A 19,350-nucleotide genomic window follows, 5' to 3' on the forward strand; every position below is an offset into this window, starting at 1 on the left:
TTTATTCTGTTGCACTACTAAGAACCAATTTAATAGCACTTAACTACAACAAGGATAACTGAGAAATTAGCAGATCTAGAAATTGATGTCATACTTAGATTAGTAGAGAAGCGGAGTAGAAATAGAGATAAACATTCCTTAGAATAATCAACCATGTTAGGTCATAAGAGCAGCGTTTGTCCAAGAAGAAAGGTCAGAAGGCACGAAGGAATAGGAAAGAAGCAGGAATGGAAGAGGTAAACATAGGAAGCAGAAAGGGACCTGCTACATTGTGGGGGTTACAATCAATGTCATAAAACAAAATGTACAAGTTGTTGAATAGAAAACCAATTTGCTATCAGATGCTTAAAAAAAGAGAGAGAACAATGAATGGGAAAAAATATTACACATAAAGTCATCTTTTTCTTTTTCTTGCCAGAACTTGTTAACATAGTTGTTGTTAAGTGCCATCGAGTTGGTTCCAACTCATAGTGACTGTGTATAGGGTTTCTGAGGCTTTAAGTCTCGGGAGCAGAAAGCCAGATTTTTTCAATTATCTTTCACTAGGAAATGGTGTGCAGATGTGCTGGGAGGGAGAGGAGAGAGGATGGGAGAAGGGAGAACAGGAGCTCTCAGAAGACAATGTATTGGGGAGGCAGGAACTGTGGGATCACACTGTCAAATTATTAGACATTTTATTTTTTTGCACATTTTAGTTTTCCTTTGGCCTGTAAACCAGAACATGGTTTGTTAATTTATAATGAAGGGTGTACATAGCTTTTAAATGAAAAGGACTCAAACTTTTTCATCAGTGACACCTCTTTGAGTGATCTTTTACTCAGAAAGACAATTACCAATTAGAATGTTGCTTAGAAGGTGAGGAGTCAGAGCCAAGGGTTGATTTCAGCCAGGCTGAGGCAAAGACTGATGAAATAAATATTCCTTGCTCCCAGCAGGGGTTATTGTTTCCAGTGTGTGGAATATTCATATAACCAGCTGCAAAGCTCTTCATGATAAACACTGCGGATTAACACAGAAATCCTTGCCCTTTGAGTTACAAGCGGGCTCGGGGTGTAGAATTTATACCCCATGCTCTCACATGTCTTTATGATTCTGCTTTCCTTCTGCCTCCATGTAGATGCAAGTCTTCTTTTCTTATTAAAAATTAGCATATACAAAACCTTGACTTGATTTTTCCACTGGGAAAAAGGGAGCGAGTAAGAGAACTGCATGTGCCCAATGGTGTAGTGACCATCAGGGCAGAGGTTTTTAAGGAAGTCCCTGTATGCTTAGCATCACAAAAGGAACCATTCATACAGACTAATTTGGAACACTAGTGGACCTTTCCGTACCACCTTGGTGAGGCTGCTTGTAGAGTAATTGGAGGTGAATGATGTCATGAAAGCTTTACAAATTGCTAAGGTTTCAGTTTTGAGTATAGCTGTTTTGTAGGAGCTTTGTGACCTTCAGCAAATAAATAAACACCTTGAGCCTCAGTTTCATTTACCAGGCTCTAGCAATCATGCTTGCCTCACTGGGTTTTTGCAAAGACTAAATGAGATGATAGATATGAAGTTACTATTATGAAGTCCTGTTGTGGCTCTGTAGGATTAGCATGAGACTACTGACCACAGGGCATCGGTTCAAACTCACCAGCTGCTCTCAGGGGTGCTATGTGTAAGAACTGACTTACATGATGACACTTAACAGTAACAATGACATTTTGTGCCAGACATTGTGAGAGCACATATAAATAGGACATAGAACTTACCATCAAACATAAAAACAAACAAAAAACTCATAGTACAAGGGGGCTTTCAAAAGTTCATGGATTTAGTAGGGGGGTTAATAATGCACACACAAAAATTAGCAAGGATCCTGCAGTGTAAGTAATTATTAGCATTCTGCACAAAGTACCATGGAAACAAACAGATAAGTGAGTCATGCTGGGGACTCTATGAGGAAAGGCATTGCTGAAGTGCTGGCACTTGGATTGGGGTCTTCAGAGGTAAATGGACTCTGCCTGGTGTGGATGGTGGAGTGGGGAAGGAGGATGCCAATTTATTGGATGCATTCATATCAAAAGATTCTATTGTGTGACCAGAGAGTTGCCCTAAACCAGCATTTATATAATCTGATCAATCTAAAGCTACATTGCAATCGCACTTGCAGATTATTAGAGTTAGTTGTGTTCTTTTTTTCTTCCTGAAGTTATCTAATGGTGGTGCCTGTGTTTATTTGTTTAATAGCCATTTACTGTCTTATCCTAATGGTCAGAAATAATAAAGTTCATGGCTAATCAGTAATTAACTATCTGGATACAGTTTATGTTCTACTCACTCACATTATAATCATGATGGTTACACTATTTTTGAACCCTGGTGGTGCTACAGAATAAACACCAGACTACTAACAGCAAGGTTAGTAGTTCAAACCCACCAGCCACTCCTTACAAGAGAGATGAGGTTGTCTGCACCTGTAAAGGTTTATAGCCTCAGAAATCCTATACAGGGTTGCAATCCTGGGCCAACCTCACTACTGCTGCCACACTTGACACCATCAATGATGCCACCTGGCCTATCCTTCTCGTTGGGGGTCTTCCTCTTTTTCTCTGACCCTCTATCTTACCCAGCATGCCATCCTTCTCCAGCAACTGTTCCCTCCTGACACTGTAGGTATAACAAAACAAAAGACGTCCATGTCCTGCACCACCCTGACAATTGTTACTATGTTTGTTATTGCCACTGTGGCGATTCATCTCTTTGGGGTCTTCCTCTCTTTCACTGACACTCCACTTTTCCAACCATGATATCTCCCATGATTCTCCAGGGAGTGATACCCAATGACAACATATCCAAAATGAGAGAGACTAAGACTCAACATTCTAGCTTCAAAGGAGCATTCTGGTTTTACATTTCCCAAGGCAAATACATTTAATCTTCTGGCAGTTGACAGTCTTCAATATATTTCACTAGTCCCATAATTCAAATGCATCAATTCTTTTATGGTCTTCCTTATTCATTGTCAAACTTTCACATGCATATGAGGCAATTGAAAATACCTTGGTTTGGATCAAGCGTAACTTAATGACCAAACTGATATTTTTACTCTTGAACACTTTTAATAGGTCTTTGTAGCAGATTTGCCTATTACAATAAGCCATTTGATTTCTTAAGTGCTACTTCTATGACAGTTAGTTAGGGATCTAAGCAATATGAAGTCTTTGACAACACCAACCTTTTTTCCAGTTATCATGATGTTACTTATTGTACAATGATGATGATTTTTGTTTTCTTCTCCTTGAGTTGCAATCCATACTAAAGGCCAACTCCATAGGTATGTGATCTTCATCAGTAAGTACTCAAAGTACTCCTTGATATGACACTGTAGGACAAGGACTTGCAAAATAAAGGAAACATGACCAAGTGGGTTTCATAAAAGGGATGCAAGGATGGTTCAACATTAGAAAAACAATCAAGGTATTCCACCATATATATAAGAAAAAGGAAAAGAACCACATGATCATATCCATTGTTGCAGAAAAGACATTTGACAAAATCCAACATCCATTCCTGATAAAAACACTCAACAAAGTAGGAATTGAAGGGAAATTCTTCAACATAATCAAGAGCATATATACAAAACCAACAGCCAACATCACTCTCAATAGACAGAAACTGAAAGCCTTCCCTCCGCGAACAGGAACCAGACAGGATGCCCTTTGTCACCAATCCTATCCAATACTGTGCTGGAAGTCTTAGCTAGAGCAATATGGCAAGATAGGGAAATTAAAGGCATCCAAATTAGCAAAGAGGAAATCAAATTCTCTCTATTTGCAAATGATATGATCCTATACATACAAAACCTTAAAGACTCAGTGAAAAAGCTACTAGACATCTTTGGAAGATTCAGCAAAGTGGCAGGGTATAAGATCAACATACAAAAATCAGTTGGATTCCTCTGCAGTAACAACGACAGCACTGAAAGGGACATTAGGAAAGCAATACAATTTATAATGGCCACCCAAAGACTGAAATATCTTGGAATAAATGTAACCATAGAAACAAAGGACCTACACAAAGAAAATTACAAAACACTACTACAAGAAATCAAAAGAGACTTACAAAAGTGGAAAAGCATACCATGTACCTGGCTAGGAAGACTCAACATCATGAAAATGTCAATACTACCGAAATCAATTTATACATATAATGCAATCTTAATCCAGATTCCAGTGATATTCTTCAAAGAGATGCAAAAGACAATTACAAACTTTATATGGAAAGTAAAGAGACCCATGATAAACAAAAGTACTGCTTGAGAAGAACAAGGTTGGAAGCCTCTCAATCCCTGATTTCAAAACCTATTACATGGCTATGGTGATCAAAACAGCCTGGTACTGGTACAGTGAAAGATACATTGATTAATAGAACAGAATTGAGAATCTAGAAATTAACCCATCCACATACAGCCAACTGATTTTTGGACAAAGTGCCTAGGTATATTGCATGGGGAGGAGATAGTTTCTTCAACAGATGGTGCTGGCAGAACTGGAACGCAATATGCAAAAGATTGAAACAAGACCTTTACCTCACGCACTATACAAAAACGAACTGAGCATGGATTAAAGACCTCAATGTGAAAAATAGGGATAAATGTAAGGGCTCTAATGCAGGGAATACACAAACTATCAAACATTTTGAATATTACACAAATAAAAGTAGACAAAATATATGATTGGGACATATTAAAAATTAAAAACTTATGTGCATCAAAAGACTTCATCAAAAGAGTAAAAGGGAACCCAAAGAATAGGAAAAAATCTTTTGCAATTACACATCAGAAAAGGGACTCATTTTAAAAATATATAGGCAATTTACAACACCGCTACAAGAAAAAGACAAATAACCCAATTAAAAAATGGGCACAGGACATGAACAAACACTTCACCAAGGAAGAGATCCGGGCAGCCAACAAACATATGAAAAAATATTCACGATCACTAGCCATTGTTGTTGTTGTTGTTAGGTGCCATCGAGTTGGTACCGACTCATAGCAGTCTTATGCACAGGAGAAGAGATGCAAACCAAAACAATAATGAGATATCATCTCACACCAGCAATAACAGCAAAGATCAAAGAAGTAGAGGACAATAGTGCTGGCGAGGATGTGGAGAGACTGTGACCCTCCTACATTGTTGGTGGTATTGCAAAATGGTCCAACCACTCTGGAAAGCAATATGGCACTTCCGCAGAAGGTTGGAAATAGAAATACCTTATGACCCAGTAATTCCTCTACTTGGTATTCACCAACAAGAAATATGAGCCATAACATGAGTACATATGTGCACACCAATGTTCATAGCAGCACTATTTACAATAGCCAAAAGATGGAGACAGCTTAAATGCCCATAAATTGAAGAATGGCTAAACAAACTGTGGTACATACACACAATGGAATACTATGCTACCTTGAAAAACAACAAGGAAGCTGCAAGCTACCTCATAACATAGATGAACTTTGAGAATATTATGCTTAGTGAATTGTTGTTGTGGTGGTGGTGGTTGTGTGCCATGGAGTCAGTTCCGACTCATAACGACCCTGTATAGGGTTTCCGAGGCTATAAATCTTCACGGGAGCAGAAAGCCTTATCTTTCTCCCGCGGATCAGCTGGCAGTTTCGAACTGCTGACCTTGCGGTTCGTAGCCTGATTCATAACCCTTAGTGAAATTAGTCAATCACAAAAGGAGAAATTTTGCATAGGACCATTATTCTAAAAGACTAAGGAAAAGAACCCACCATAGTAGAGGGAAAAATTTTATATATATATATATATATATAATTTGCTGATGACCAGGATGTATGTGATGAGAAGAGAGGAGGGAGAGAGGGGAAGATAGAGCACAGGGTAGGGAATAGACACAGGATAGCTTAGGTGCTTGGGGAAACTGGGGGGTGGGGTGTGTGTGGAAACAATACACAAGAAGGGGGAGGGGAATGAAAGAGCAAGGCTGATCGAGAACAGTTAGGCAGGTTCGCATGGGTTAAGTGGGACAGGGGTAAATGATGATGTCTGCACAACCTTGGAACAACAGTACTCTGGGATACAGGGACTGAAGCATGGTTTGAAGGGATAAAAAAGGGGAATAATGTTAAGATACTTGGCTGTCTTTTGAATCTTGGTTTCCTTTGCCTACCATTGTAAAATAGACACTTGAGGGGGACAGAAAGGTATAGCCAGAAACATCACTACAGAAAGCTTGTAAGCCTTGGAAACCCGTTGGGCAGTTCTATGCTCGTATGCTATACTATAGGGTTTTCAATTAGCCAGACCAACTTGATTGCAGTGGACTTGTTTTTTGTTCTTGTTTTGGTTTTGAATTTGCCTTATAATAAACAGTTACATTAGACATTATTATCATCCCAATTGTAAAATTCTTATTTGTGACTCTTTTTTAAGAGAGAGCTTGTTCAAATAATTCTCAACATAGACTCTAAGAACCCTGGCAAGGGGGCAGGGAATTCTGTGCTATATCCAATATAAGAAAAAAACCTAATGAAAATGACATATTCATCCATGAAATGTACACACAACCTAACCAAGAAACATCAACCATCATTGTCAGCACATAAGATTATGTTGTTTTTTCTGTTTACTGATTTGCTCAAATGCTATGCTTAATAAGTTATAGAAAAATCAATCAATCAATAAATTATTGATATATAAATGTTTTCAAAACCCAGAAAATACCAGAGGTAAAAGTTTTTAAAGAGGTCTTTGGTAAAGAGTACTCTCAAATATACCATATTCTAAAAGCCAAAGATCTTACTTTCCTACAAACTGTCACCAAGGCTACTCAAGCAGTGGAACTTGAATGGAAGAATCATACATAGGTCTGATCAGAGAGACCAATAGAACATTGAGTCTCTACAAATATAAATGCCAGCCTGTATTCTGGTGCTTCCTGTCCACCTAACGGTGCCTTTAATTCTGGGGATCTTGAACATTCTAAGGAATATAGTTCTACTTTGACACAGAAGGAGTTGCCATGAGTCCAGGATGATTTGATGACAACTAGTTTCAGTTTGTTTTTTTAACCATAATGAACCTTTTGCTTAAAATTGAAATGGCTGGTGAGTAATGGCAGCACTGTAACCCCATTATTAATCCTCCTGGTATGCTTGCTATTGTTGTTGTGTGTCCGCAAATCAATTCTGACTCTTTATGCTCTTATAACACAGAGTAGAACGTCTCCATAGTTTCCAAGTTTGTAAATCTTTATGGAAAAGATGGCCACATGCTTCTGAGTTGCTGCAGGTGGATTCAAAACATCACCCCTTTGGTTAGCAGTCTAGTACAGAAGTACTTGTGAGCTCCTTCTGGGACTGTGTAATAACTCTGAATTTCCTAACAAGTAAGGAGAAAGACCTATTATTCCCAAGGTCTACTGTTGCCATTTCTAATTCCAGGTCATTTGATCTCTTTTGAATACGACACGAACAAAACAAACAGACATAGTTTCTGTCTCCTGTTTTGGTATTTCCCACTTTTTGCTTTTTCTGTTGTTGTTCCTCCTAAACAAGCTTTTACTCTTTTTAATCTTCATTTGTATTTTCTTTTTTTTTCTACCTGAATTTTTAGAGCAAGACATTTCCCCCTTGAGGCCACAGGATAAAATTAAATGTGAAATAAATTGTTACAGTTGATTGCCTTAGAGAAATTCTTTAATCCCTCAAATATTAGAACCAAGAAGGGCTTAAGAGATCATACAATCCATTGATAGTCTAAGTTTTTCAACAAAGGCCTCTTTTATCATCCTCTCACCCATGGATTGCATATTTTGAAGGAGAAGAGGAAAAGTCTGTGTGGCAAACAGGAATTTTATGTAAAAAGATCATTTTGTTTCTTGTTAGTTTTATTCTGGAAATGCATGCATAGCTGCCAGTCAGAATAACAAGTCAGTATTGAGGAGACAGTTTTTGCACATGGGGTTATTATGAATCCATCAAAAAGTGTAGAATCTTAGTAACATTTAGTTAGTGTGCTCAGGCTTATCACTCCTACATATTTATATGATTTTTTTTAGACTTGAAATAGTCACCAGTATCACTTTCAGAGGTTCCTAAATACCCTGGAATTTGGGTTGGGAGAATTCAGTCTATTCTATTTCTTATAACAAAGTGAAAATAAGGCTCAAAAAAATACTGTGATTTCCCCAAATTGGTTAGGCCTGGTGTTAAGATTCTTCTTACTTAAATCCTACTCCAAGACTCTTCCCCCAGACCTTGAAATAATAAATTTCTATTGAAACATTGCACAAAACTTTTATAGGTAGTTGTGGTTCCATGATTTAATATCACTTCTAGCCATCCAGCACTCATTTGTTGGTTTTTCACATAGTGGTGGCTTATATATTGCTGTGATGTTGGCAGTTATGCCACTTGTATCAGAAATACCATCAGAGTCAACCATAGTGGACATGTTTTAGCAGAGCTTCCTGATTAAGGAAAGGGCAGACCACTTCTGAATGATTAGCCACTGAAAACAGTATGCATAACAGTGGAATATGGTCTGATATTGTACCAGAAGATGAGCCCCTTAGATTGGAATGCATTCAGAATATGACTGGGAAAGTATTACTTTCTCAAAGTAGAGTTGACCTTAATGATGTGAATGGAATGAAACTTTCTGGATCTTTATTTGCTGATGTAAACAATTCAAAACGAGAAAAAACAACTTTAAATAGCCATTGTATCAAAATGAATTGGTTGATGCTCAACCATTTCAAGAGGTGGCAAACGATCATGAACTGATGGCAGTCCAGGGAGAAGCTCAAGCTATGCTGAAGCCATTGATGAAAACAAGGCTCGAGATATGGACAGAATACAAATTGAAATTTGTCACCAAACTGGTGCAGCATTGCAGGTGCTCGCTTGTTTATGCCAAGAAATTTGAAAAACAGCTACTTGTCCAATCTATGGAAAAAGATCCATCCTTGTGCCCATTCCAAAAACAGACAACATAATGAAATACAAAAATCATTGAACAGTATCACTAATATAACATGCAAGTATATTTTTGTTGAAGATAATTTAAAAATGATTGCAGGAATACATTTACAGGGAGTTACCAGAAATTCAAGCTGGATCCAGATGGGGACTTGGAACTATAGCTATCACTGCTGACATCAGATGAGTCTTGACTGAAAGTAGATAATACCAGAAAAGTGTTTGCTTGTGCTTTATTGACTATGCAAAGACATTCAACTGTGTGGATTATAATATTCCAAGTGTTATGGATAACACTGTGAAGAATGGGCATTCCAGAACACTTAATTATGTTCTGATATGAGGAAATTGTACCTAGACCAGTTACTCAAACAGAACAAGGAAATACTGAATGGTTTAAAATTAGGAAAGGTGTACATCAAGGTTATAACCTTTCATCATACTTATTCGATCTGTATACCAAGCAAATAATCTGAGAAGCTGGATTATATGAAAAAAACCCTAGCATAAGGATTGGAGGAAGACTCATTACAAAATCTGTGATATGCAGATGATACAACCTTGCTTGCTGAAAGTGAAGAGGACTTAAAATATTTACTGATAAAGATCAAAATATTTACTTAAAATATTTACTGATAAAGAAAACAAAAATCCTCACAACTGGACCAGTAAATAAATTCATGATACACGGAGAAAAGATTGATGTTGTCAAATACTTCATTTTGCTTGGATCCACAATCAACATTCAGAGAAGCAGCTGTCAAGAAATCAAATGACTTATTGAATTAGGCAAATCTGCTGCAAGTAAACCTCTTTCATTAACGAGCAAACGTCATCTGAAGCAACCCACGGTATTTTCAATTGCCTCATATGGTCAGAGGAAGAGAGGAAGACCCCCAATGAGATGGATTGGCCAAGTGGCAGCAGCGATGGACTCAAGCGTGGCAACAGTAGTGAGGTTGGCCCAGAATTGGTCACTGTTTCTTTCTGCTGTGCATAAGGTTGCTATAAGTTGGTACTGACTCGATGGCACCTAACAACAACAAAAACAACAACATATGCCTGTGAAAGTTGGACAGTTATTCAAATGCAGAAGAAGTGATGCATTTGAATTATGGTGTTGGTGAATAATATTGAACAGTACCATGGGCAGCCAAGACAAACAAATCTGCTTGGAAGAGTACAGCAAGAATGTTCCTTAGACATGAGGATGGCGAGACTTTGTCTCTTGTTCTTTGTACATATTGTCAGGAGGGGCCAGTCCCTGGAGAATGACATTATGCTTGGAAAAGTGAAGACTCAGTGAAAAAGAGGAAGCCTCCCAATGAGAAGAATTGATAGAATAGTATCAACAATAGTCTCAAACATAACAACAATTGTGGGGATGGCACTGGCCTGGGCAGTGTCTTGTTCTGTTGTGTATAAGGTCACTGTAAGTTGGAATAGACTTATGGAGCTGTGAGTTAATGTGCTGGACTGCAAGCTTGGTTTGAACTGAAGGTCAGCGGTTAAGCTCACCAGCTGCTCCTCGAAAACAGTATACAGGGTTGCTATGAGTTGGAACCGACTTGATGGCACTTAACAATAACAGCAATTGTCTTTGTAAACTCTCATGAATGATTTTTGTGTATAGGTCAGAGAAGGTGGAGGAAGATGCTGATGAATTGCATGATTCAGTTGTGAGTGATTGTTAACAGATCTAATTGTGAATAGTCATTTTGCCATTTTGCTGGGTATAAAATGAACCATCTCAGAAGAAGAAAAGGGGATCTAACTACCGTTAAAGAAGAAATCTGCAAGTGGAGCATATCCTTTGGAACCAGAGATCCCTGCACACTGAACCTCCTCAACCCATTGGAGGAGTGGCAAAGGAGCATCTGCAGCAGAACCATGAACCAGAATATAAGAGAGAGCTCAGGGCTTTCTAGTCTGTGGAGCAAATAAACCTGAGTAACTTTGGGAAACACACTTGTTTGCATGGTGCCTCCATGCATTTAACTGGGAAAATTAGGTTTGCTGTTCCATAGTGCTAGAGCCAAGTAGCTTCTGTCCAAGGCGGAGTAGTGTGCCCTGTGGGCATTTATCAGCAGCCCTAAAAGAGATTTGTAACATTGCTGTAGCAGGACAGAAGCCAGGCCAAGGGGCCAAGGACCAGAAAGAGGCCTACCTGTGGGCATGGTGGAGGAAAGGCTATCCTTACTGGAAGAACTGTGCTGTGAACATTTCTGATTCTGAATTGTAATCTGTTAACTTCCCTAGTAAAACCCATAACTATGAGTATGAGCTCCAATGTATGTGTGGCCATTGCAACAAAGTATGTAACCCAGCTAAGTAGAAAGTGCTGTAGGAGGGATGGTTGGTGTCAATTTTACAGCAGTCATTTTGGTGTCACCCCTCTGATAATGTCAACCGATGTAATTTGTATCCCTCTAGCAATGCCACTGTTTGGGAGTACTCTGCTTCTCTAAAGATTAAAGTCTTGGAAGCTCTGGAGTCAGTTCTGACGTATAAAGACCCTATACAAGAGAGTAGAAGACTTTAATCTTCTCTAAAGATTAAAGTCTTCTACTCTCTTGTATAGGGTCTTTATACGTCAGAACTGACTCCACAGTAATGGGTATAGTCACACCTAGTTATTAAAAACAGAGTTTGAGGTCTCAGACATACTTACAAAGTATTATTTAAAATACAAAATAATACTTCTGAAAGTTTGTGGAAAATCCCATTGTCTTTTCATTTAAATTTCTCCTTTACGGGCTTTCATATTGTCAAAATAGCTTCTCTGTCCCTTCCCACTTAACTTCCCTCCATCTTCACACTTCCTTTGTTAATTTCTGAACTGAAAGCTTCTTGGGAGGGCAATTAGCAGTTTCAAATTTAGATAATAGCATAATTTCTAAATAGCAACAACTGACTTTTTATTGTGAGTTGAGTGAAGGTTTACATAGCAGATCCTCAGTTTTGCATTCAACAAATCACACACTTAGTTTCATCTCAGTGATTGCAATCCCTTCAGTGAAACATCACTTATCCCACTTCCTCCCTTGATTCTTGTTGCCATTCTTCCTCCTTTCCCAACCTGAATGAATATTGTCCTTAGGTAAATACTGTGCTTTTGATCTTGAATGATTGGCGATTCCATGGTGTGCATACCTCACTAGTGTTGTCCCTGCTATAAACCTCTCTAGTGATTAGCTGAAACTTGAGCTACAGGGATGAATTTAGTTTCCGATCTGAAAGGTGACCAAGGGTCACTCATTCATTGTTTTGGAGTTCCAGTCTCTATATGGCCAGTATAGAGTTTTGAGTAAAACTCATTATTGAGTTTTGTTCCATATTTTCTCCTTTGTTCAGGGCCTTCTGATTCCTTGCAGAGCAGTTGGTAGTGGCAGCCAGACACCATATAGTTCTTCTAGTCTCAGGATTCTGGAGAATGATGTTCACCTGGTCCATTTGTTCATTGGACTAATTGTTTCTAAGTGTGTTCAATTTTCATAACTCTTCTTTCCTCCAGACAGAGAAATGACAACAGATTAACCTTAGATTGGCCGTTTGTGAGATTTTAAGATCCCATTTGTAACTCATCAAAGTAGGATGTGGCGCATTGTCTTTATGGACATAATATTTGTGGAAACTGTATGCATTACTGAGTTCAAAATTTTAGCAGTTGCAACGATCAGTTTCAAGTTGTTCTGGACTCAGGGTTGTTGATGAAACCTGTTGAAACTCTTTGCAAGCCACATGTAGTTGTTGTTATTAAGTGCTGTCAAGTCAATTCCAACTCACAGTGACCCTGTATAGAGTTTATGAGGAGAGGATGGTGGGTTTAAACTGATCTTGTTGTTCAAACTGATCTTGTGTTCCAGTGCTTATCCTACAGCACCACATAAGACTCCGCAAGTTCCATGGGCATGATTCAAAAATACTAAACGTACAAAATAGAAATCTTTGTGGAGAGGAAGTGTTTCATCAACTATAAATCTTAAATTTTGCTGGAATCAAGAGTCATGTATATTTAATTTTTGGTAGTTTGGTTTAATTTTTTTGTTTGTTTGTTTGTTTATTTCTTAAGGAGTCCTGTTAGTATAGCAGGTTACGTGTTAGGCTGCTCACCACAAGGTCAGCAGTTTGAATCTCCCAGTAGTACCTCTATATAGGGTCTCTGAGACTCCCATATTTATTTACACGAGCCTTATCTTTTTCCCAAGGAGCAGCTGGTGAGTTTAATCTGCTGACCTTGCAACTAGCAGCCCAGTGCCTAACCCACAGTGCTACCTGGGCACCTGGATATCAGAAGGCTAATTTATCACAATGGTAATAATTGAAATGGGGTTCTACACCTGTTTTTTCTATTCTTCAATAGGCTATTAAAGCACATAAATGAGTTGCTTCTTTATTTTATCCCTTTGAATATTTAGCATTGTTTTAATGTTCTCTTTTGACTAACCAGGATTGGTAGTTCTCTCTGTAGCTTTGAAGAGTCTTGTGTTTCTATCCTTTGTCACGTATTTATGTTAGGGAACCACTCTGGTAACCCAGCTATTAAACATTCAGAGCCTATTTATCCTCAAACTTCCTTCTAGAGGGCTCCAGGTATTCAATTTTTCTTCTTTTCTCTAGGTTTTTTTTTTTTTTTTTTTTAATAGGTAATACATTCCTGTTATTTACACAAAGGGAAAATAAGACCACAGACAGAATTTAAAATAAGGCTTTGTCATTTACTAATAATCTACATGCAGGGAAGAAAGGAACGGAAACCCTAACCAATTAAATTCTGGTGATTGCCACACCACAGATTCCTAACACGGCAACACCAGGTTTTCTGTTTTATTTTGTTCTTTTTTTTAATAGAGGTGCAGCTACGAGTCATGGGGAAGATTGAAAGAAAAAATTACAGATTTATCATTCCCTTGCCACTATTAACTTCTTTTACTATAGCCATTGAGTATTGTCTTACTATGTTGTTGTTGTTAAGTGCCGTCGAGTTGGTTCTGACTCATAGTGATCCCATATAGGGTTTTTGATGAGTGGCTGGTGAGCTTGAACCACAGACCTTGTGGCTCAAACCAACCTTGCAGTCCAGTGCATTAACCCGCAACACCACACCAGGACTCCTTTGTCTTACTGTGAAGGAATTTAATTCATTATCAGAACAGAAAGAGAATAAGATGAAAAGTCTCTCTCCAACCCTGACCCTCAGTTATTTTTTCTTGTTGTATGCTGTGCAGTTGCTTCTGGTTCATAGCAATCCCATAGGACAAAGTAGATTTACTCCCTAGGCTATTACCTTTAGTGACGCAGATGACCAGGCATTTTGTTGTGGAGAACCACTGGTGAGTTTAAACTGCTGACCATTTGATTAGTAGCCAAGTGCTTAACCTTTGTTATTAATTACCCTTCAAGAACCATTTTATGTATGTACGAGGGGCTTCAAAAAGTTTGTGGACAAATGGAATGAAAATATAATGAAGAAATTTTGCAACTTCCTCATGTAAGTAAGGGAGCCCTGGTGTGGTGCTGTGGGTTAATGCACTGGATTGTAAAGTCGGTGTGAACTGCAGGGTCAGTGGTTCAAGCTCACAAGTTGCTCCTCAGAAACCCTATACAGGATTCCTATGGACCAGAAAAGACTCGACAACACTTAGCAACAACATGTAAGCAAATATATGTTCCTGTGTGTGGCCCTGTGGAACAGTGCACTGGACCACAAGGTTGGTTTGAATTGCAAGGTTGGCAGTTCAAACTCACCAACCACTCCTTGGAAGCCCCATACAGTGTCGCTATGAGTTGGAACTGACTCGACAACATGTACAACAACAACATCCTTTATATAAATTATGGAACAGTGTGTACACTATTCTGCCTTTCCTTTTTATTTCAACTAACTATACATCTTTAAGAGTCCTGGTGTGGCACTGTAAGATAAGCACTGGGCTACAAGGTCAGTTTGAACTGCAAGATCCATGGTTCAAACTCACAAACCACTCCTTAGAAACCCTATATGGGATTACTATGAGTTGGAACCTACTCAATAGCACTTAACAGCAACAATATATGTTTAAGGTCATTCCATGTGAAGCAAAGAATGCATACTCACATGCATGCATAAATATACATAAACACACACACATATATCCAGTTGCATAATGTACCATAATTTATCTAGCCTCCTTTTGGTGGATATTTGAATTTTCCCAATCATTTGCTATCAGAACTGATGCAATGACGAGTAACTTTGTAGGTACCGCTTTTCTAGGTCTGCAAGTAGTATGTAGGAAAATTTCCTACAAGTAGAATTGCTGGGTCAAAATGTATATGAATTTGTTATTCTGATACATACTGATAAATTGTCTCTATAGGGGATGTACTAATTTCTGCTGTTTTGAGCTGGTAACACCTACCATCTCTTAAATTTCCCTTCTTCACAAATTGTGTGGCAGAATGAAACACAGAATTTTGGCTGTTCTTTGTGTTTGTGTAAAGAGGATAGTCAGTGAAAAGAGGAAGACACTGATGACATGGATTGACACAGTGGCAGTAGCAATGGGATCAAGCATAACAATGATTGTGAGGATGGCAGAGGACCAGGTAGTGTTTCGTTCTGTTGTGCATAGGGTTACTATGAATCAGAACTGCCTAGGTGACACCTAACAACATTTTGTTTGTTTGCTTTTCTTTTTCCTTTCTGTCCCCCTCAAATGCCTATTTTATAATGGTATGCAAGGGAAACCAAGATTAAAAAAACAGCCAAGCATCTTAACATTGTTTCCCCCCTTTTGCCCTTTCCAACCATGTCACAATCTCTGTATCCCAGAGCCGTTGTTCCAATGTTGTGCATATATCATTATTTACCTCTGTCCCACTTAGCCCATGCAAACCTACTTAACTGTTCTCCCATTGGCCTTGTTCTTCCATTCCCCTCCCTTCTTTTATTGGCACTCTCCCCAGCACCCAGACTATCATGCATCTATTCCCTAGCCTGTGTTCCACCTTCCCATCCCTCCCCTCACTCGTCCCTCCCCTCACTCCACCGCTGACTTCCCGGTAACCAGCAAATGGTTACTTTTCCTTAGTTTCTTACAATAGTGATCCTATGCAGTATTTCTCCTTTTGTGATTGACTAATTTCACTCAACATAATGTCCTCAAGGCTCATCCATGTTGTGCGATGGCTTACAGCTTCCTTGCAGCATAATATTCCATTGTGTGTATGTACCACAGTTTGTTTATCCATTCTTCAGTTGATGGGCACTTATGCTGTCTCCAACTTTTTGCTATTGTAAATAGTGCTGCTATGAACATTGGTGTGCGTACATCTACTCATTTTATGGCTTGCATTTCTTGTGGGTAAATATTAAGTAGAGGAATTGCTGAATTATGTGGTATTTCTATTTCCAGCCTTCTGAGGAAGCACCGTACTGCTTTCCAGAGAGGTTGGACCATTTTGCAATCCCACCAGCAATGCAGAAGCGTCCCAATCTCTCCACATCCTTGCCAAAATTTACTGTCCTCTACTTTCTTGATCTTTGCTGTTATTGCTGGTGTGAGATGATATCTCATTGTTGTTTTGATTTGCATCTCAAATGGCTAGTGATCGTGAACATTTCTTAATATGTTTGTTGGCTGCCTGGATCTACTTGGTGAAGTGTCTGTTCACGTCCGGTGCCCATTTTTTAATTAGGTTATTTGTCTTTTTCTTGTAAAGGTGTTGCAGTTTCCTATATATTTTAGAAATGAGTCCCTTGTCTGATGTGTAGTTGCAAAAGATTTTTTTCCCATTCTGTGGGTTCCTTTTTACTCTTGGTGAAGTCTTTTGATGCACATAAGTTTTTAATTTTTAGTATGTCCCAATCATCTATTTCATCTACTTTTGTTTGTATAGTTTTCAAAATGTTTGGTAATCTGTGTATTCCCTGAATTAGAGCCCTCACATTTTTTCCTACTTTTTCATTGATGGCCTTCATAAATCTGGGATTCATTTTTAGGTCTTTAATCCATGCTGAGTTGTTTTTTGTATAAGGAGTTAAGTAAAGGTCTTGTTTCAATCTTTTGAATATCACTTTCCAGTTCTGCCAGCACCATCTGTTGAAAAGAGTATCCCCTCCCCATGTGATATATTTAGGTACTTTACCAAAAATCAGTTGGCTGCATGTGGATGGGTTAATTTCGGGATTCTCTATTCTGTTGCATTATCAATGTATCTTTCATTGTGCCAGTACCAAGCTGTTTTGACCATTGTAGCTGGGTAATAAATTTTGAAGTCGAGAAGTGAGAGGTTTCTAACCTTATTCTTCTTCTTAACCAATGCTTTGCTTATCCTGGGTCTCTTTCCTTTCCATATAAAGTTTGTAATTGTTTTTCCAATCTCTATAAAGAATGTCATTGGAATCTGGATTGGGACTGCATTATATGTGTAAATTGCTGTGGGCAGTATTAACATTTTCATAATGTTAAGTCTTCCTGTCCCTGAGCATGCTACATCCTTCCATTTTGTAGGTCTCTTTTGGTTTCTTATAGTAGTATTTTGTTTCACTGGTTACATTTATTCCTAGATATTTCATCCTTTGGACAGACATTGTAAATGATATTGCTTTCCTAATGTCCTTTCAGCACTGTCATTATTGGTATAGAGGAATCCAACTGATTTTTGTAAGTTGGTCTTATACCCTGCCATGTTGCTGAATCTTCCAATGAGGTCTAGTAGCTTTTTTACTGAGTCTGAGGTTTTTTATGTATAAGATCATATCATTTGCAAATAGAGTTTTACTTCCTCTTTGTCAATTTGGATGCCTTTAATTTCCCTGTCTTGCTGTATAGCTTTGGCTAAGACTTCCAGCACAATATTGAATAGGAGTGGTGACAAAGGGCATCCTTGTCTGGTTCCTGTTCGCAGAGGGATAGCTTTCAGTTTCTCTCCATTGACAGTAATGTAGGCTGTTGGTTTTGTATATATGCTCTTGATTATGTTGAGGGATTTCCCTTCAGTTCCTACTTTGTTGAATGTTTTTGTCAGGAATGGATGTTGAATTTAGTCAAATGCCTTTTCTTCATCAATATATATGATCATGTAGTTCTTTTCCTTTTTCTTATTTATATTGTGGATTACCTTGATTGTTTTTCTAATGTTGAACCATCCTTGCATCCTTGATATGAATCCCACTTGATCATGATGTATTATCTTTTTGATGTGCTGCTAGACTCTGTTGGCTAGGATTTTGTTGAGAGTTTTTGCATCAGTGTTCATGAGGGATATTGGTCTATAATTTTCCTTCTTAGTAATATCCTTCCCTGGTTTTGAAATGAGGGTTATGCTTGCTCCATAATTTGTATTAGGAAGTTTACCATCCTCCTTTATATTCTGGAATAATTTGAGTAGAATTGGTCACAGTTTTTCCCTGGATGTTTGGTAGAACTCACCAGTGAAGTCATGTGGGTCTGGATTTCTTTTGGTTGGGAGTTTTTGATGACCTGATCAATTTCTTCTTTTGTTATGGTTCTATTCAGGTTTTCTACTTCACTGTGTGTAAGTTTAGGTAGGTTGTGTTTTTCTAAAAATGCATCTATCTCTTCTAAGTTTTCAAATTTGTTGGAGTACAACTTTTCATAGTATTCTGTTATTATCCTTTTGATTTCCTTTGGTTCAGTTGTGACATTGCCTGTGTAGTTTCTAATGTGTGCTATTTGTGTATTTTCCCTCTTTTCTTTTGTTAGGTTTGCCAGTGGTCTGTCAATATTGTTAATCCTTTCAAAGAACCAGCTTCTTGTTCTGTTGATTCTTTCTATAGTTTTTCTGTTTTCTATCTCATTTATTTCTGCTCTAATCTTTATTAGCGCTAATGGAGGGGGCAGCGGCTGAATGATGTGCGAGAACTGCGCAGACCTGGTGGAGATATTAAATGAACCCCAGACCACGGAGTGGCGGGGTTAGAGGTGTCTGGCGACCAGGTCGACGCGGGGGACACTGCCTAGCAGGAAGAGACTGCAGCGGCCAGCCAGTCTGTCCTACTTACCCCGGATGCAAGGGCACCGTCATCGTGGCTTTGAGGCGGGGTCAACCAACTTATAGACCCACAAGCACAGCCCAAAGCGTATCATTACAACCTGTCGCCCCTGCTGCGCTTCCGCCTCTTGACTGACTTGACATCCGAGGACGGAAATCCCATCTTTGAGCCGGACTTAAGGGCCTTAGCGCTAGGAGATTCGTGTTTAACAGCGACCACACAACTACTACTCGTCTGTCTGTCGTGCTGTGGTGGTTTGAATTGCTGTGATTCTGAGGGCTATGCCACCTGTATTTTAAATAACCAGCAGGGTCACCCATGGTGGACAGGTTTCAGATGAGCTTCCAAACAAAGACAGACTA

At 38.7% G+C, this 19,350-nt stretch overlaps 1 protein-coding gene across 1 annotated transcript in view; it reads left to right on the forward strand.

The window, feature by feature from the left end:
- Positions 1-19,350, forward strand: part of LOC102829796 (zinc finger matrin-type protein 4-like) — a 482,488-nt gene that overhangs the window by 104,558 nt on the left and 358,580 nt on the right. The gene's annotated exons all lie outside the window — the stretch shown is intronic.

The sequence above is a fragment of the Chrysochloris asiatica genome, unplaced genomic scaffold (assembly GCF_000296735.1).
Source record: "Chrysochloris asiatica unplaced genomic scaffold, ChrAsi1.0 scaffold00035, whole genome shotgun sequence".
Lineage (NCBI taxonomy): Eukaryota > Metazoa > Chordata > Mammalia > Afrosoricida > Chrysochloridae > Chrysochloris > Chrysochloris asiatica.